This window comes from Felis catus, chromosome B1 (assembly GCF_018350175.1).
Source record: "Felis catus isolate Fca126 chromosome B1, F.catus_Fca126_mat1.0, whole genome shotgun sequence".
NCBI classification, from domain to species: Eukaryota; Metazoa; Chordata; class Mammalia; order Carnivora; family Felidae; genus Felis; species Felis catus.
The window spans coordinates 52,637,371-52,658,692 of NC_058371.1; the positions used below are offsets into that span (position 1 = coordinate 52,637,371).

The 21,322-nt window shown below is 39.9% G+C and overlaps 1 long non-coding RNA gene across 1 annotated transcript; it reads right to left on the bottom strand.

Annotated features, from left to right (window-relative positions):
- Positions 1-812: 812 nt before the first annotated feature.
- On the bottom strand, positions 813-4,754 carry LOC123385208. Its single transcript, XR_006597404.1, has 3 exons — positions 4,578-4,754; positions 3,223-3,368; positions 813-1,736 (listed from the first exon to the last, which is right to left on the bottom strand). It is a non-coding gene; the product is annotated as an uncharacterized LOC123385208 (long non-coding RNA).
- Between the last annotated feature and the right edge of the window lie 16,568 nt (positions 4,755-21,322).

Below are 21,322 nucleotides of genomic sequence, written 5' to 3' on the forward strand. Positions count from 1 at the left end.
TATAGGATGACATCAACTATGAAAACACACACCCATTTTTGTGTGGCTATGTCTGTCTGTCTGTCTAACTGTCTTTCTGTATACCAACCCCCTCTCCCTCTATCAGCCTGGACAGAAATACATCAGCCTGGATGTAATGTGAGTTACATCTCAACAGAGGGTTTACAGGAGGCTCCTGTTTTCTTCTTTGTATATTGTTTATATTTTCCAAAATGTGTCCAGTGAGTGAATTAATTTCATAATTAAAATAGAATTTTTCATAGCAAAAACAAAATGAATTACAGGCCGGTATCTGGAGTTAGACAAAATGGTCACTTTAGATAACAGGTTAAGAGAGTCTCAAACCAGAGTCAGCCTTGAAAAGAAAAGGCAGATTCTGACCCAAATAGGAACAGAAGGGTTTGCCTCTTCCATGAGGAAGGAACAAAGTAGCTACAAACTCTCCCTTTCTCCCCTCCCCCCACACCTTCACCACACACACACACACACACACACACACACACACACACACATGCATATCAAGAGCTACAGGGCCAAGGAGAGTACTGGGCTATGAAGCTCTGTTCTCCCCACTGTCTGGGACCCTGTGTTCATGAAAATCTCATGTCTCTGGCTCTCTAACACCAGCCCACATCTTATAGTCTGTCCATTTTTTCTTTAAAGTTTATTTATTTTGAGAAAGAGAGGGCAGGGGAGGTGCAGAAAGAGAAAGAGAGAGAGAGAATCCCAAGCAGACTCCACACCAGCAGTGCAGAGCTTGATGCGGGGCTTGAACTCATGAACCATGAGATCCTAACCTGAGCCAAACCAAGAGTCGGTTGCTTAACTGACTGAGCCACCCAGGTGCCCCTCATAGTTTGTCCATTTGACACCATAAAAACCCTGAAGTTGTCTACAAGTATGGTCTCTATGCTGTGTGCCTCTCAGGAAAGCAAGGGGTCACAAAATCCAGAAAAGTATGGCTTTTGAAAGAAAGATGACAGCGTATAGTTGCAATAAGGCTGAGCTGGCTGAGCAGAGAGGAAATAAACACCAAACGTGAATCTCAAATTTTGTCCACGGCTTCTGAGAGAGGACAGTCCTGGGCTGTCATCATCTGTCCCCCCATGTATGTGGCAGTAAGTCACGGCAGAAGGCCCCTCTCTCCAAGCCGGGCCAGTGTTCCGAGCCCTGATTGCCTTACAGACCAAAAAGAGTGAGTTTTAAAAGCACAGGCAATGAAAGAAAGAAAGAAATTGGACTACAGCAAACTTTAAAACTTCTGTGCAGCCACAGACACGATCAACAGAGTAAAAAGGCTTTCTACAGGATGGGAGAGAACATTTGCAAATCCTCTATCTGATAAAGGATATAAACAAATAACCCCGTGAAAAGTGAGCAAAGGACTTGAATACGCACTTCTCGAAAGGAGAGACATACGAAAGGCCAATAAGCACACGAAGAGATGCTAATCATTAGGGACCTGCAAATCAAAACTGAGAAGGGGAAACATTCAGACTAAACAGCTAGAGGAACGACGTGGACAGGCCCCTGCAGCTGTGACGCGGCTTTCCCAGGAAGAGCGAGGCATCCGTGTCACTGGGGTGTCCGAAGCACAGTATTAGACCGACACCTTTCTCAGGGGGAAAGGTAGAGATGATGTACAGGTTCTCACAGGATGCTCTTGGGCGACTCGGAGCCGCCCCAGGATTTTCACACCGACAAGCTCCTTACTTGCATCCAAAACTCAAGCGTACCTGGAAGCGAAAGGAGAGACCAACTCAGGTTGGCTCCGTGGAAAAGGCTCCCTGCCCACCCTGTGCGAGTTCCACGGCCACGCACCTGGAGCCCTGGCAATGCAGGCAGGGGTTGCTGCCCTCCTGCACTTTGGGGCACCTGGCACCACAGAACACATTTCTAAATTTTTTCTTTTAATGTTTATTTGTTTTTGAGACAGAGGGAGACAGAGCGTGAGCGGGGGAGGGGCAGAGAGAGAGGGAGACACAGAATCCGAAGCAGGCTCCAGGCTCTGAGCCGTCAGCACAGGGCCCCACGCGGGGCTCGGACCCACGAACGAACGGTGAGATCTTGACCTGAGCCGAAGTCGGACGCTCAACCGACCGAGCCACCCAGGCGCCCCACGCAACACGTTTCTAAAGGACCAGTTCGGGAGCCCAGAGAGGGAGAGGGCCTTGTTCAAGGCCTCCCAGCAGGTCAGAGGCCGAGCCTCACGCAGGTCTTTGACTCCGCACTGTGTCCGCTCACCACCCCCAGCTGGTGTCTGATACCAAGCCTGAAGGCCACCAGCTTTTTCGACAAGTGGCACCAAAATCTGAGCAAGTCCATCTTATCTAATGGAAGTCGCTCTCCCCACCTTGACCCTCTTTCCCCGTCTGCGTCTGGCCCCATGCCTACGTCTCTATTACCAACACTCAGGCTTCCTGCCCCGCCGGAGGCTCCCCACCCCGTGACTGTTTGAGGCCGCGACTGCCGGCCTCCTCCTCTGAACTACGCTCTTTCCCACCACGGCCCTTGACGGCCACAGAGCGAGTCTCCAAATCTTCTCCCATCAAGCGGGATGGTACCTGTTCTTTTCCGCTGGGGTAATCTAAACAGGCATCTTAAGAAAAAGACACTGATTGCCAAGACAGTCGGAGATAAGGGAAGATCATCTGTCTGCCCAAATGGCTCGGGCTGGGCCTGAGGTGCAGCGCGGTCAGTGATTTTAGCACAGACCCTGCTCGACATTAGGCTCTTACAAACTCTAGATAAGGCGCTCTTTTTTATAAGGCTTGGAGGAGTAGAAAGGAGACGGGGAGTTGCATGATAGTTGCCACTGTAGATAAGGAGAATATATATTTTGTTTAACCAAACCTGTCCTTTGGCTGGAAACTCCACTGAAATAGCATCCATCAAATCCTTTTCTGATTTACACAAATACCTGATTCCCCCGATAAGGAAAAGTGTAAGTCAACACTGCTCTGTTGTAATTGGGTGTTACCTGCCCAGATACCGGACTTTTTATCTACAGATCCTTTTGCAGGCTCCCTTCAGCTTTATCTGCCTCGTAGGTGTGACCAAATTGCTGTGTGTGTGTGTGTGTGTGTGTGTGTGTGTGTGTTCCAAGGGTCCATTCATGAATATGTCCCAAAGAAATGGCACAGAAAAATAGTGACTTGGAATCTAAAGAGGAGAAAAAAAGGGAGACGACAGGAGAATGATGGATCCATTTAATAATCGTACCTAAGCCGCCTCGAATTGTCTGCTCTTCGGAGATCTCGTCTGCTATCCATCACCCATAACACGGGGAAGCCGAATCCTGGGGCTGCCCTGATAAGAGGCCAATGCTGTGGTAAATCATCCCACACCTCTGGACTCAGTTTCTCCATCTACGAAAGGGAAAATTATATCTACCACCATGTATCTATCATGAGGATAAATGAGCTGCCTTACACCGAGTGATCTTAAAACAGAGAGGCTGGTGGATTAAATAAAGATTTACAAAGAATTATGTCCAAATGATCATTATTGATGATGTGCTTCATGAAGGTAATAGATGAGACCTGGAAGGGACCCCAGAGAAAACCTGCTTCCGGTACCTCTATTTCCAGATGAAAAAAAAAACAAAGAAAAAAAAAACAGGGAACCATCCCCCATGCACCACCCCCCTACACACACACACACACACACACACACACACACACACACACACACCTTCCTCAGCTGGCTGGTCAGGTCAGTACCTGGGGAAGACAGGTTGGTGATGCAAATCACTGGTAACTCAAAGTCCACCCTTCTAGCCCTGAAAAATGACACCGTAGCAATGCAGAGAAACAGCTGTGACAAAATTTTGAGCAACGTAGCAGAATACAAAGTAGCACACTGTGTACTACAGTATACATATCTCAAAATGAATGAAAAGAATTGGGAGTGAGTTTTAGTTTAGAATTTGGTCTCTAATTTCACCACTTTGTTACTGGTCTATTATTACATTCTTTGTAAAAGAATTTTTTTTTTTGCATGCAATACAAAAATGGATAAGGTTATTATAAAAAGTAAAAGTGCCCACACCACCCTCACTCCTCAATCTCTTAATCCCATTCTCCCAGGGTAACTCCTTTATATTTGCAGCGTCTTTCCAGACCTTTCTCAGATACAAACCTGAACCACAATGTTTGTATTTATGTGGGTGTTTTTTTTTTTTTAATTTTTTTTTCAACGTTTATTTATTTTTGGGACAGAGAGAGACAGAGCATGAACGGGGGAGGGGCAGAGAGGGAGACACAGAATCGGAAACAGGCTCCAGGCTCTGAGCCATCAGCCCAGAGCCTGACGCGGGGCTCGAACTCACGGACCGCGAGATCGTGACCTGGCTGAAGTCGGACACTTAACCGACTGCGCCACCCAGGCGCCCCTATGTGGGTGTTTTTTTTTAATGAAAATGGTGTGAGGTGGTGACTCTCAGGTGTCACCCTACTCAACAACAGAAGTAATCGCCCTGTGACTATAAGCCATCAAAGGTGGGGGAGGGCACACTCTCCACCAAAGGACCAGGAAAAGGTGACTAGTGGAACAGGATGAGAAAAGAGTTCATTCACCTTCTTAAGAGGAGACTTTACTCCCAGAAAAACACGAACTCAGCACGGTTCCTCCTGGTCCAGCTTCTTCCCCTTCAGCCCGAAAGCACCAAGTGCATTAGTCTGTGGACTCAGTCCCCACCAGCTTAGTCACAGGCCAGCTTGATGGAGGTGAGGCTCTGAGACATCAGGGAATCAGTGTGCGTGAGTGATTTGGGAAAAACAAATCATAAAAGAGGAATTATGGGAATAGCAGGTGGAGCAGGCAGGCATTATGTCCAACATATTTTGTTATGTACATGGGTAATATTCCTGGAAAACCCACCATCTTTCATGACCTAATTCAAATGCAACTTTCATTAAATATTCATTTATTCTTAACTCTGGGTTGTCATAATGTACTAATCCAAATCTTGAAACAGGGTACTTTCTTTTTTTTTTAATTTATATTTGAGAGAGAGAAAGAGAGACAAAGTAGGGGGAGAGCAAAGGGAGAGGGAGAGAGGGGAGGGAGAGAGAGAGAGAGAGAGAGAGAGAGAGAGAGAGAGAGAATCTTAAGCAGGCTGCAAGCTCAGTGTGGAGCCTGACGTGGGGCTCAATCCCACGACCCTGGGATCATGACCTGAGCCAAAATATAAAGTCAGACACTTGGGGCGCCTGGGTGGCGCAGTCGGTTAAGCGTCCGACTTCAGCCAGGTCACGATCTCGCGGTCCATGAGTTTGAGCCCCGCGTCAGGCTCTGGGCTGATGGCTCAGAGCCTGGAGCCTGTTTCCGATTCTGTGTCTCCCTCTCTCTCTGCCCCTCCCCTGTTCATGCTCTGTCTCTCTCTGTCCCAAAAACAAATAAACGTTGAAAAAAAAAATTAAAAAAAAAAAAAAGTCAGACACTCAACCAACTGAGCCACTCAGGCACCCCTGGAACAGGGCACTTTCATAATGCCATGCCCTAAGTACCCTCCAAGTATAAGGACACCCTCGTTCACAGGCCATCTCCATCAACACATGCCCCCATCTATTGACCCAAAAACACTTGTAGTGGGCTCTCCATATTTAGAGTTGCCAGATTTAGCAAATAAACACATAGAATACTGAGTAAAATTTGAATTTCATATAAACAACAAATCATATTTTGGGGTGCCTGGGTGGCTCAGTCAGTTAAACATCTAACTTTGGCTCAGTTCATGATTTCAAAGTTCATGAGTCGAACCCCACATAGGGCTCTCTGCTTGTTGGTCCAGAGCCAACTTCGAATCTCCTGTCCCTCTCTCTCTGCCATATGCATTCTCTCTCTCTCTCTCAAAAGTAAATAAACATATTTTTTTAATGTGCAAGCTCAAAATAATTCCTTTGCACATTTAATCAGGTACAGTGGTACCTCACTTAGTCTTTGAAATAAATTACAGATATATCTCAATCATATTTCAACCATGTGTTGTAACCCTGTGGGTTATACTAAACATCATCATCATCTCCACTACCATTTATATAGTTAGTAGTTTATAAAATACTTACCAGTTATGTGTGCAATTGAATATAATGCTCATAAATATCCTGTGAGGTAACCATTTATTACCATCACCATTTTTAAGCGTAAAACTTTGATATATTATTTTTGTTTTTATTCACAGGGCGTCTGCCAGACAAGAGGAGATCAGAGGAATAAGTATCTTGTTCAATTGCCAAATAGCTGGTAAGCGAAAAAGAAAAAAAAAACCAAAACGGGTGTTAAATCAGGGTCATCTAATTCTAAATCCTGTGCTTCTTTATCTCCACACATCCCTAGTCTAAAAGCAAAAAATAAGTTAGTAATACATAATATTTCCATAAAAGTGGGAAAGTAAGGATTAGGAAAAAGAAAAAAATTGGGGCACCTGGGTGGCTCAGTCGGTTAAGTGTCTGACTCCGGCTCAGGTCATGATCTCACAGTCTGTGAGTTCGAGCCCCACATGGGGCTCTGTGCTGACAGCTCAGAGCCTGGAGTCTGCTTTAGATTCTGTGTCTACCTCTCTCTCTCTCTTTCTGCCCCTCCCCTGCTTGCTCAGGGGCGCACTCTCTTTCTCGTTCTCAAAAATAAACACTAAAACAAAAACAAGGAAAAAGAAAAAAATGTAAATCACCAGATATGCCATCACCCAAAACCAACCACTTTTAAAATGTTAGAATTAACTGTATCTCCTTCCAGACATTTTCCAACACAAATAGATAACATGGGTATATACCTAAATAAATAGTATCTATCTACCCATCTATACGAGCTACGGAGACCTATTCAAAATATCTATCTGATGATGTAATTCTCTTGATTAAAACTCTTCAAAGACTTACCATTTTCCTGGAGATAAAACCCAAAATCCTAGCATGGCTTGCAAGGTCATGAAGTGGCCCAAGCTGGTCTTGATCTGATCACATCCCACCTTACTCTGCTCTTCAGCCACATGGACCATCTTTCAGCTTTGTTAACTCAATTAACAAAAATGATGCTGCATTTATGTTTTAATTTGCATTTATATAAATTATTAGTGAAGTTTCACTTTTTTCACATTAATTGGCAATTTTTCTTTTTTGTGTGACATGTCTAGTTATAGTCTTCATCTAATTTTCTACTGAAGCCTTGTCTTGTTCTTACTGATTTGTAAGTGCTTTTTTTTTTTTTTAATTTTTTTTCAACGTTTTTTATTTATTTTTGGGAGAGAGAGAGACAGAGCATGAATGGGGGAGGGGCAGAGAGAGAGGGAAACACAGAATCGGAAACAGGCTCCAGGCTCCGAGCCATCAGCCCAGAGCCTGATGCGGGGCTCGAACTCACGGACCGTGAGATCGTGACCTGGCTGAAGTCGGACGCTTAACCGACTGCGCCACCCAGGCGCCCCTGTAAGTGCTTTCTATATATTAAAAACGTTGTGGGTGCCTGGGTGGCTCAGTAGTTTAAGCGTTTGACTCAGGTCTTGATCTCAGGGTGGTGAGTTCAAGCCCCACATTGGGCCCCATGTTGGGTGTAAAGCCTATGTAAAAAAAAAAAAAAAAAAAAAGTTGACCTTTGTCTGACATATAAGTTGCAGATAACTTCTTCCAATGTCTCATAGTAATTTTTTGCCATACAGAGTTTTAATTTTTTATCTAGTTATGTTTATAAATATGTTCCTTTATAGTTTCTACCTTTGATGTCATGCATTGAATGGTCTTTCCTACCCTGAGATCATATAAGTAAATGTTCAGTATATTTTTTTCTACAACTTTTTGGTTTTATTTTTATTTATTTTAATGATTTATTTGTTTTTTAATTTACATCCAAGTTAGTTATCATATAGTGCAACAATGGTTTCAGGAGTAGATTCCTTAATGCCCCCTACCCATTTAGCCCATCCCCTCTTCCACAACCCCTGTTTGTTCTCCGTATTTAAGAGTCTATTATGTTTTGTCCCCCTCCCTGTTTTTATATTATTTTTGCTTCCCTTCCCTTATGTTCATCTGTTCTGTGTCTTAAAGTCCTCATATAAGTGAACTCATATGATATTTGTCTTTCTCTAACTGACTTATTTCGCTTAGCATAATACCCTCCAGTTCCATCCATGTAGTTGCAAATGGCAAGAATTCATTCTTTTTGATCGCTGAGTAATACTCCATTGTATATATATTACCACATCTTCTTTATCCATTCATCCATCGATGAACATTTGGGCTCTTTCCATATTTTGGCTATTGTTGATTGTGCTGTTATAAACATTGGGGCGCATATGCCCCTTCAAAACAGCATTACTGTATCCCGTGGATAAATGCCTAGTAATGCAATTGCTGGGTTGTAGGGTAGTTCTATTTTTAGTGTTTTGAGGAACTTCCATACTGTTTTCCAGAGTGGCTGCAGCAGCTTGCATTCCCACCAACAGTGCAAAAGAGATCCTCTTTCTCCGCATCCTTGCCAACATCTGTTGCTGCCTGAGTTGTTAATGTGAGCCATTCTGACTGGTGTGAGGTGTATCTCATTGTGGTTCTGATTTGTATTTCCCTGATGATGAGTGATGTTGAGCATTTTTTCACGTGTCAGTTGGCCATCTCAGTGTCTTCTTTGGAGAAGTGTCTATTCATGTCTTTTGCCCATTTCTTCCCTGGATTATTTGTTTTTTTGGGTGTTGAGTTTGATAAGTTCTTTATAGATTTTGGATACTAACCCTTTATCTGATATGTCATTTGCAAATATCTTCTCCCATTCTGTCAGTTGCCTTTTAGTTTTACTGATTGTTTCCTTTGCTGTGCAGAAGCTTTTTATTTTGATGAGGTCCCAGTAGTTCATTTTTGCTTTTGTTTTCCTTGCCTCCAGAGATGCATTGAGTAAGAAGTTGCTGTGGCCAAGGCCAAAGAGGTTTTTGCCTGCTTTCTCCTTGAGAATTTTGATGGCTTCTTGTCTTACTTTGAGGTCTTTCATCCATTTTGAGTTTGTTTTTGTGTATCGTGTAAGAAAGTGGTTCAGTTTCATTTTCCTACATGTCGCTGTCCAGTTTTTCCAGCACCATTTGCTGAAAAGACTGTCTTTTTTCCATTGGATATTCTTTCCTGCTTTGTCAGAGATTAGCTGGCCATACGTTTGTGGGTCCATTTCTGGGTTCTCTATTCTGTTCCATTGATCTGAGTGTCTGTTTTTATGCCAGTACCATACTGTCTTGATGATTACAGCTTTGTTATACAACTTGAAGTCCAAGATTGTGAAGCCTCCAGCTTTGGTTTTCTTTTTCAAGATTGCTTTGGCTATTCAGGGTCTTTTCTGGTTCCATACAAATTTTAGGATTGTTTGTTCTAGCTCTGTGAAGAATCCTGGTGTTATTTTGATAGGTATTGCATTGAATATGTAGATTGCTTTGGGTAGTATTGACATTTTAACAATATTTGTTCTTCCTATCCAGGAGCATGGAATCTTTTTCCATTTTTTTGTGTCTTCTTCAATTTCTTTCATAAGCTTCTATATTTTTCAGTGTATATATTTTTCACCTCTTTGGTTAGATTTATTCCTAGGTATTTTATGGTTTTTGGTGTGGTTTTATTTTTTTTAATTATATGTTTGATTCAACTAAAATTTATACATACAGTACTGTGTGAGATAAAATTTGTTATTATACTTTGTTATATGGTTAGCAGTTATCCAAATACTTTTATTGAATAATCTGTTCTTTCTGAAATGGCACATTATAATGTAATAAACTTCTATATATAGTTCTGGACTACCTATTTCTGTTCCATTGATCTATCTAGTATTATTAAGTCAGTGCCACAGTGCTATGATTATAGCTTTATAATACATGTTAACATTTAGTGGTCAAGTCCCCTATGATTACTTTTCTTTCATGGCTATTTTCATCCCTTTATTGTGTTAAATAAATGTTAGGATAAATTTATGAAGTTCTAAAATATCAGTGTATCTTTCAATATTGAGTCTTCTCATCTAACAGAATAGTGTGTTTCTCCATTTATTCCACCTCTTCCTTCTCTCTCAATAAAGTTTAACATTTTTTTGTGAAGTCCTTCACTCTGCATTGTCAGTGAAAACCATATAGGAAGCCTGGTCTCACAACCCCACCCAGTAGCAACGTAGCAACCACACTCTCAGCTGGAATGGTGTTAGAGAAACCGAATGGAGTCAGGACTTTCACCACCACACTTTGATAATGAGGCCATCCTTCTTCTCATGGCATAAGTAGAGGCCACACAGAGAGAAACAAGACGCCTCCGATGATCTCAGGGAGAGTTGCATCAGTAGAGTCTTAGTGGGGAGCCTGAATTTCCAGTAGTGTCAGAAACCTACTGTAACAGAAGGTTTAAATAAGATCCAGTCTTGTCATGTAATATGCAAAATGTCCAGGTTTCAACTGAAAGTCATTCCTTATACTGAGAACCAGGGAAAATTCATCCTGATAAGAAAAGACATTCAACCAAGATGACACACATGTTAGAATTATCTGAGAAAGGTTTTCTAGAAGCCATAATAGAAGTGTTTCAAGAAGCAATTACAAACACACTTGAAACAAACAAAAAAGCAGAAACTCTTAGCAAGGAAGAACAGAGAAAGAAGAGCCAAATGGAAATTTTAGAACTAAAAAAATACAGTAACCAAAATTAAAAATTCAGTAGATGGATTCAACAGCAGAATGGAGGATACAAGGGTAAGAATCAGTGAACTTGAAAATAGAACACAAGGAGCACCTGGCTGGCTCGGTTGGTGGAGCACACAACTCTTGATCTTGGGATTGTGGGCTCAAACCTCATGTTGGGTATAGAGATCACTTAAAAATAAAATATACAAGACAAAAAATAGAACAGTGGAAATCATTACCCAGTCTAAACAACGGAGAGAAAATAGACTTAAAAATGAAGAGAACTTCAGGGATAATGAGATAATAACAAAAAAATAACAAGTCACTGGAATCCCAGAAGAGAGCAAGGTTAAAAAAGTATTTAAAAAAAAGACTTAAAAGTTCCAAATTTGCCAAAAGACATAAACTTAGAGATTAAAAAAAAAACTGAGTAAACCTCAAAACAGGATAAATTTAAAGAAATTCACCTCAAAACTCATTGTAACCAAACTCTGGGAAAATAAAGACAAAGCAAAAGTCTTAAAAGCAGTGAGAGAAAAATGACACCCCACCTATGAGGAAAAATAATTGGAATTACAGCATATTTCTCAGCAGAAACCATGGGGACCAGAAGAAAGTAGCATAATATTTTCTAAGTGCGAAAAGAAAAAAAATTGCCAACTCAGAAGTCTACACTCAGCAAAAATATCTATCAGGAATGAGGGTAAACCAAATCATGTTCAAATGAAATAAAATTAATAGAACTTGTTGCTAAAGACCTACATTAAAAGAATGGCTAAAGGAAATTCTCTAAACAGAAAAGAAACAATAAAAGAAAAAAATCTTGGAACATCAGGAAGGGAGAGAGAACAACATAAATGGGAAAATATTGGTAAATAAAATAGATTTTCCTTCTCTTTTTGAATTCCTAAAATTATAGTTGGCCTCTGAAGCAACAATTTTAACATTGATATGGTTCTCAATGTATGCAGAGGAAATGCTTAAGACAATTACACTGTAAATAGGAGAGGAACATAAAGGGAGGTAAGATTCCTACACTTCATTCCTTCACTCAAAGTGGTATCAATACCAGTTGATAGTGATAGCTTATGTCACTAAAAAAGCTGTACAAAGAGACACATTCAAAAACACTGTAAGAACACCATCAACCAACAAAAAATAATCAATATTGGCACAACATTCCACCCAACAACAGCAAAATACACATTTTTTTTCAAATATCCATGGAACTGATACAGATCATGTCCTGGCTCATAAAACAAACTTGAATAAATTTAAAAGAATTGAAATCATACAGAATGTGTTCTTTGACCACAATAAAGTGAAAACAAGAAATCAATAGCTGAAAAAGAACTGGAAAATCTGTAGACTCTTGGAAACTAAGCAATACACTTCTAAATGATACATGGTTCAAAGAGTAAGTTTCAAGGAAAATCATAAAATACATAAAACAGTATGAAAATACAACATAAAAAATTTGAGGAGTGAAAATACTAATTCAAAAACATATATGCAATCCTGGGGCACCTGGGTGGCTCAGTCAGTTAAGCATCTGACTCTTAATTTCAGCTCAGGTCATGATCTCACAGTTAGTGAGTCTGAGCCCCAGGTTGGGCTCCATGCTAATAGTGCAGAGCCTGTTTGGTATTCTCTTTCTCTCTCTGCTCTCTCTCTCTCTCTCTCTGCCCCTCCCTCCATTTGTATTCTCTAGCTCTCTCTCAAAATAAATAAACATAAAAAAAGATATATGCAATCCCATGTTTGTTACAGCATTATTTACAATAGCCAAAACATGGAAAAAACCTATGCCCACCAAGAAATGAATGGATAAAGAAGGTATGGTATATGTACAATGGAATATTACTCAGCCATAAAAAAAGAATAAAATATTGCCTTTTGTGGCAACATGGATGGACCTTGAGGGTATTATGCTAAGTGAAATAAGTCAGAAAAAGAAAGATAAATGCCATATGATCTCACTTATAATGGATTTTTTTTAATAAACTCATAGATACAAAGAACAGATTGGTGGTTGCCAGAGGCAGGGGATGAAGGGTGGGCAAAATGAGTGAAGATGGTCAAAAGGTACAAATTTTTAGTTATAAAATAAGTAAGTCATGCAATGTAATATACAGCATGATGACTACAGTTAATAATACTATATTGCATACTTGAAAGTTGCTTGGAGAGTAAATCTTAAAAGTTGTTATCACAAGAAAATAAGTGTAACTGTATGGTGATAGATGTTAACTAGACTTATTTATGGTGATCATTTCACAATATATACAAATACCAAATCTTACATTGTTGACCTGAAACATACATTATATCTCAATTATACCAACCACAAGGAGACAGGGATTTCTCTACCACTGCCTAGTTGTGTTCTTTGAACATATAATCTTGTTCTGATTTAGCTTTGCAATCTGTAAAGGAGGACATAATTTTTTTAAATATGGGGGGCACCTGGGTGGCTCAGTTGGCTAAGTGTCCAACTTCAGCTTAGGTCATGATCTCTTGGTTTGTGGGTTCAAGCCCTGTATAGGGCTCCATGCTGACAGCTTGGAGCCTAGAACCTACTTCGGATTCTGTGTCTCCCTTTCTCTGCCCCTCCCCGATTTGTGCTCTGTCTCTCTCTTTCAAAAATAAATAAACATTAAAAAAATTTTTTTAATTTTGAGAGGCATAGTTAAGGCAGTGCTAAGAAGGATATTTATAACACTAAATGGTTGTATTAGAAAAGGGAAAAAGTCTCAACTAAATAATCTAAGCTCCCACCTCAAAAAGCTAGAAAAGTCAGAGTGAAATAAATCCAAAGAAAGTAGAAGGAAAGAAATTAAAAAGGCAATAATAGATATCAATGAATTTGAAAACAGAAAAAATGATAGAGAAAAATCAATGAAACAAAAAGCTGGTTGAAAAGATCAATAAAATTGACAAAACTCTAGCAAAATTGAAAATTTTAAAAGGAAAGCAAAGATACAAATTGCCAAGATCAGGTATGAAACAAGGAATATTATTTCAGACCCTCCAGGCATCATAAGACAAAAAAGGAGTATTATGATCCATTCTACACACATAAGTTTGACAGCTTAGATGAAATTGACCAATTCCTCAAAAAACAAACTACCACAACTTACTTAATATGAAATAGATCATTTTAGTAACCCTGTAACTCCTGAGAATATTACATTTGTAATTTAAATTCTCAAAAAGGAAATATCCAGGCACAGATTATTTTATTGGATAATTCTACCAAATATTATGAATGTGAAGAAATAACAGCAATTCTATACAATCTCTTCCTAAAAACAGAAATGGAGGAAACATTTCCCAGTGTATTTTATAAGGCCAGTATTACCCTGATACCAAAGCAACACCAAGAAACACACAAAAAGAACATGACAGACCAATATCTTTTTATATAAATGCAAAATCCTTAACAAAATATTAGTAAATAGAATACAGCAATATATAAAAAGAATTGCTCATCATGACTAGAGAGATTTATTCCAGGGATGCAAATCTGGTCAAATATTTGAAAATCAATCAGTGTAACCCACCACATTAATAAGCCAAAAAAGATAAATCATATGATCATAACAATTGGCACAGAAAAAAGCTTTTGACAAAATTTGACATCTATTCACAAAGAAAACTCTCTGAAAACTAGGAAGAGGAGAATTTCCTCAACTTGATTAAGATTATTTACAAAAGACTTATAGCTAACATTATACTTAATGGTGAAAGACTGAATGCTTTCTCCTTAAGACTGAGAATTAGAGAAGGATATCCACTCTCATTACTTCTGTTCAACACAGTACTAGAAGGTTAGTCAGAACAATGAGACAAATAAAGAAAATAAAAGTAATGCAAATAAGAAAGGAAGAAATAAAAGTATTCCTATTAGCAGATGACATGATAATCTACATAAAAAACCCCAAGGAATCACCAAAAAAGATTTCTAGAACTTAAAAATGAGTTCAACAAGGTTGCAGGATACAAGATCAACAATTATGTTTTTATATGCTAGCAACAAATATGAGAAAACTGAAATTAGAAGTATAATATATACAATTGCTCAAAAAATAAATACTTAAGAGTAAGTCTAACAAAACATGTATAGGACTATATACTAAAAATTATAAAACACTAGTGAAAGAAATCAAGAAATATTTAAATAAATAGAGAGCTATACCATGTCCATGGATTGAAAGACTCAACATAGTAAAATGTCAATCCTCCCAAAATTCATATATAGATTTAATGCAACTCTCGTGAAACTCTCAATAAGACTTTTTTATAACTACAGACAAGATTATTTTAAAATTTATGTAGGTAGCCAAAAGAATTAGAGTAGTTAAAATGATTTTGAAAAAGCAGAATAAAATAGGAGAAATCATTTTGCTTGATTTTAAGACTTATTATATAGCTATAGTCATCAAGAATGTATAGTATTTTTTTAATTTTTTAATGTTTATTTATTTTTGAGAGAGAGAGAGAGAGAGAGCATGAGCAGGGGAGGAACAGAGAGAGAGGGAGATGCAGAATCTAAAGCAGGCTCCAGGCTCTGAGCTGTCAGCACAGAGCCTGACACAGGGCTCGACACAGAGCTCAAACTCACGGACCGCAAGATCATGACCTGAGCCAAAGTCAGATGCTTAACCGACTGAGCCACCCTGGTGCCCCAAGAAAGTATAGTATTTTTAAAGAAGTAGATACAAAGACCATTGAAACAGAATGGAGAACCAAGAAAGAGACTCACACAAGTACATCCAGCTAATTTTTGACAAAGGTCCAATTCAATGGAGGAAGGATAGTCTTTCAACAAATGGTGCTGGAGCAACTGGATGTCCATAGGTAAAACAAATAAATAAACTTTGAACTAAACTCACACCTTATACAAAACTAATTATCATAATTAATAATTAATTAATTATCAAAATTAATTATCATAGATTTAAATGTAAAATATACAGGTATAAAACTTTTAGAAGAAAGCATAACAGAAAATCTTCAGAAGCTAGGGTTTGGTGAATGTTTCTTAGACACCACACCCAAAGTATGATCCATAAAAGAAAAATTAATAACTTGAACTTTATAAAAATTGAAAACTTTTCTCAGTGAAAGACCCTCCTAAGAAGATTAAAAAATAAGTCAGAGACAAGGAGAAAATATTTGCAATATTTGCAATAATTAGTTGTAATAATATTGCAAATATTCGTATAATAATCTGACAAAAGATTCCCATCTAGAATATATCAAGAACACTCAAACTCAACAGTGAAAAAAGAAACAACCCAATTAGAAAATGGGCAAAAGACACGAAGAGACATTTCACTGAAGAGAATATACAATTGCAAATAAGCACATGGAAAGATTTTCAATAAACGTCACTGGCCATCAGGAAAATGCAAACTAAGACCATGATAAATATCACTGTAAACCAATCAGAAGAGCTAAAATTGAAACTAGTGAGAGACCAAATACTCCACAAGGATGTGGAAAAACTGGATCTCTCACACATTGGTGGCAGAATATAAAATGATACTGTCACTCTGGAGGACAGTTGGGCAGTTTCTTACAAAACTAAATACACAGTTACCATGTGACCCAGCAATCACATTCCCGGCATTCATCCCAGAAAAATAAAAACCTATGTCCACACAAAAACCTATACACAATTACTTTTAGCAGCTTCATTTGTAATAGCCAAGAACTGGAAATAACCAAAATACCCCTCAACAGGTTAATGGTTAAATAAAGACTGGCGCATCCATACCATGGGATTCTACTCAGCAATGAAAAGAAATGAACTAATGATACCTGCAACAACTTGAATGAATCTCAAGAACATTATGCTGATTTTCAAAAGCCAGTTTCAGGGTGCCTAGGTGGCTCAGCCGATTGGTTAAGCATCTGATCTTGACTTCAGCTTAGGTCATGATCTCACGGTTAGTGGGTTTGAGCCCCGTGCCGTGATCTGCGTGGACTGCACAGAGCCTGCTTGTGATTCTCTCTCCCTTTCTGTCTCTTTGCCCTTCTCTCTCAAAACTAAATGCACATTTAAAAAATAAAATAAGTAAAAATAAAAAGCCAATCTCACAAGGTCACATACTGTATGATTCTATTTATATTACATTCTCAAAATAACTAAATTACAGAGATGGAGAAAATTGGTGGTTGCCAGGGGTTAAGGAGGGGGGTGGGTGTGACTATAAAGGAGTAGTACAAGGGGGAAGGAGTCTTTGTGGTAATGGAATAGTTCTGTATCTTGACTGCAGTGATGGTTACACGAATCTACATATGATAAAATGGCACAGAACTATACACATACATTGTACCATGTTCCTGAATTTGATACTGTGCCATAACCATGAAAGATGTAATCACTGAGGGAGGGAAACTGGGTAGAGCATATGGAATGTCTCTGCACTGTCTTTGCTTCTTTCTGTGAATATGTGTGTGTGTATTATATTAATACATTACATTATTATATATACTCAGTGGTGTATTAGCAGCCAAGAGACCTTCCTATGAATAAGGCCTGTAAAGGGAAGAGCATTTGGGTTATAATGAGTCCTTTCCTCATATTTTAATTGCACACGTTTCTTTTAACAAGCTATGGATGATGGTCAGGGATAAGAACAATGATTGCACTGCCTTCCTTTTATTTTTGAGAAAGGGAGAGCATGCACGCACAAGAGTGAGGTAGGAACAGAGAGAGAAGAGGACAGAGGATTCAAAGCAAAGTAGGTTCTGCACTGGCAGCAGAGATCCTGACCTCAGCCGAAGTCGTTGCAACCAACTGAGCTGCCCAGGCGCCCCACACCATCTTCCTTTTAAAGTATGTAATGTCAAAGGAAGGCTTAATCACTTAGAATTTAATACAAATTGGGGCACCTGGCTGGCTCAGTCAGAAGAGCATGCAACTCTTGATCTCAAGGTCGTGAGTTCAAGTCCCACACTGGGTGTGGAGATTACTAAAATAAATAAATAAACAAATTTTATTTTTCAAAAAAAGAATTTGAGGGGTGCTTGGGTGCCTCAGTCGGTTAAGCAGCCAACTCTTGACTTCGGCTCAGGTCATGATCTCATGGTCATGACAGAGCGGAGCCTACTTGGGACTCTGTCTCCCTCTCTGCCCCTCCCCTACTTGCCCTCTACCTCTCTCTCAAAATAAATAAAAATAATCACTTCTCAGCCTTTTGGCTAAGATCAAGTGCAAAATAAAATTAATTAATTAATTAATTAATAATAAAAGAATTTTGTAGAAACTGTCAAACCATGAGAGAAAAAGGGATACAGTCTCTTCAGTTCCATAGTCTCCTCATTTATATAGGCCAGCCAGTCAATGGAATTACAAATTATTCTGTGTGTGCAGCCCTTTGTTGGTATTCCTCCATTGCAAGTGTCTAAAAAAAATCATATTAGCTTAATAAGGGTATAGCTGAATCTAGGGGTTCAAAATATGTCATCAGGGCCCTCATTACCTCCCAGACTTTCTTTCACATGTGGAGCCTGAAGTACACATCCCACCAACTTTGGAGCCCCAGTGGACCGATGGCTTGTTTTTCATCATTAGCCTTGGCTGGAAAGTCCCAGGAAAACCCTGAGTGCATCTTCAAATTGGCCAACTTGGGACACTTGTTCCAACTAAGCCACCAAAAAATAAATGTCCCAGAGGAAAGAGGATTCTGCCACTTGAAGAAGGGATGAGAAAGGCCAAGTGCTGGGACCATCCTTCCTAAAAAGCCCTCTCTGCCCTTAAAAAGGGAATTTTCAGGCAGTCTGTGCTCCTGAAGACTTTATGTTCCACAAGGAGAAATAAGATAAGCCCAAATGCCCAAGTTGTATACCAACACAAGAGACAGGAGCTTGCAAATATGTATGCATTGAACCCCAACTTTCTAAAAGACTGATCTGAGTAGGATATCAGGAAAGTGTGAATAACAAACTGCTGCGCTGGTCTTGGACATGAGTGGAGGACCTGGAATCTGATGGATCTGGTATGGGGGGGGGGGATCTAATTTCAAAGGAAGGGAAGCATTTTGGCTCCTGAACACACAAGGTTAATGGGTCAAATGAGAGAACAGAGGCGAATGCTTGCTAAACTGTAAACTACTTACACAAGTATTATTTAGCAGACAACATGGGGAGAACATCCCAAACTTGAGGAAGAGCCCAATGCATGGTTCAGAGTCCATTGGCCCATCAAGAAGAATAACAGGGTTGAAGCTAGCAGACCTGAGTTCAAGGCCCTTCTGTGACATTAGATAAAAGGATAAGGGAAAATGCACATAAAGTGTTCAGTGTCGTACTTGGCACACGATGAGAGCCCAAGCAATGGTCACCATTCATAGCTATGGTCCTGGTTCATCAGGTCCATGTGCAGAGCAAAAGGGAGAGAGTGTGACTGAGCTGCGGGTGCAGACACAGAAGATGAAGCTAGAATGAAGTGAAACTAACAAAGACCCAAGGACTACTCTAGCTAGAGAGCTTGGGATTTTATTTAAGGAACTTTTAGGAAACGTCTATTGAATCCAATCAAATTGCAGCCAGGGTGATGGAAATGTTCTGGACTTAGATAGCGGTGATGATTGCACAGCCTTGTGAATACACTAAAAGCCACTGAACTGCACATTTTACAAGAGAGAATTTTATGATATGTGAATTATATATTAATTTTTTTTTAATAAATTGAAATCTGACAGGCTAGAGAAGAGAAAGAGGTCAAAACAGGGTGGAAATGCAATTAAGTCAGAACCTGCTCCCCCCTCCCCCTGCCGCCCAGGCCACTTGTTTCTGTCTTTACCTCTGCCCATGCCACAGGGACTTGAGGGACTTCTAGAGTCAATGAGTTCTTCTTAAGACCCAGGCCCACATAAAGTGCCCACCCTTACCTAAAGCTAGTCCCCTAGGGCTTCCTGGTCCCAAGGGGATACTTACCTACAGTTATGTCACCACAATAGAAGGGGCTGCTACCTGCTAAGCATGGCACAGCCATGAGATCCTGATCCTGGAAGAGTTCTTGGACAGCTGGCCGACACCTGCCAGGCAATTGTCCACGGATTTCCTGCCTGGACACAGGTAGGCACAGGTGGTTAGAGCAGGGTCACTGGGTGAAATGCAAGCCTCCTCTTCTGCCCCCAGCTAATAATATTAAAAACAGTGTGTTTATGTATTTATCCATTCAGTCAGTCATTTTAATTAAACGTTTATTTATTTACTTTGAAAGAGAGAGGGGGGAGGGCAGAGCTAGAGAGGGAGTGAGAGAGTTCCAAGCAGGCTCCAAGCAGCCCTCAGAGCAGAGACCGACCAAGGGCTTGATCCCATTACCGTGAGATCATGACCTGAGCCCAAATCTAGAGTTGGCCGTTTAACCAACAGAGCCACCCAGGTGCCTCTTTTCATTCATTCATTTAATGCCAGGCTTCACACTCAGTGATTCCCATCTCACTGAACTTATGCGATAAGAATTGTTATTCTGCCCATTTTACAAATTTGAAAATTGAGGCTTAAAGATGCTAATTAATTTGCTCACACAAGAGGAAGAAATGTAATTTCTGGAGACTATCTCTTAATCATATGCTCGATGTTAAACATCTCAGAGAAAGAACAGGCTTCAGAAGGGAAGTGAGAATTTAAGAGTTATTTGGTGAGAGGAGGGGGGCAGGTGGTAAGAAAGACTGTCGTTTTCTACCTTCTATAGTACTTTTAATTTTAGAAATAAATATGTAACACTTTGATAATAAAAAAATGAATAAAACTCTGTGTGTGTGTGTGTGTGTGTGTGCGTGTGTGTATACGTGCTTTAAAGAATAGGGAACTACAGGGGCGCCTGGGCGGCTCAGTCGGTTGAGCGTCTGACTTCGGCTCAAGTCATGATCTCACAGTTTGTGAGTTGGAGCCCCGCATCAGGCTCTGTGCTGACAGCTCAGAGCCTGGAGCCTGCTTTGGATTCTGCGTCTCCCTCTCTCTCTGCCCCTGCCCCGCTCATGCTCTGTCTCTCTCTCTCTCTCTGTCAAAAATAAATAAACATTAAAAAAAAAGAATAGGGAACTACAGAGAAAGACAGATACCATATGTTTTCACTCTTATGTGGATCCTGAGAAACTTAGAAGACCATGGGGGAGGGGAAGGGAAAAAAAATTAGAGAGGGAAGGAGCCAAACCATAAGAGACTCTTAGAAACTAAGAACAAACTGAGGGTTGATGGGGGGTGGGAGAGGGGAGAGGGTGGGTGATGGGCATTGAGGAGGGCACCTGTTGGGATGAGCACTGGGTGTTGTATGGAAACCAATTTGATAATAAATTTCATATTAAAAAAATAAATAAGTAGCAATCCTAAAATTCATATGGAACCACAAAAGGCCCCGAATAGCCAAAGTAATTTTGAAGAAGACCAAAGCAGGAGGCATCACAATCCCAGACTTTAGCCTCTACTACAAAGCTGTAATCATCAAGACAGCATGGTATTGGCACAAAAACAGACACATAGACCAATGGAATAGAATAGAAACCCCAGAACTAAACCCACAAACGTATGGCCAACTAATCTTTGACAAAGCAGGAAAGAACATCCAATGGAAAAAAAGACAGTCTCTTTAACAAATGGTGCTGGGAGAACTGGACAGCAACATGCAGAAGGTTGAAACTAGACCACTTTCTCACACCATTCACAAAA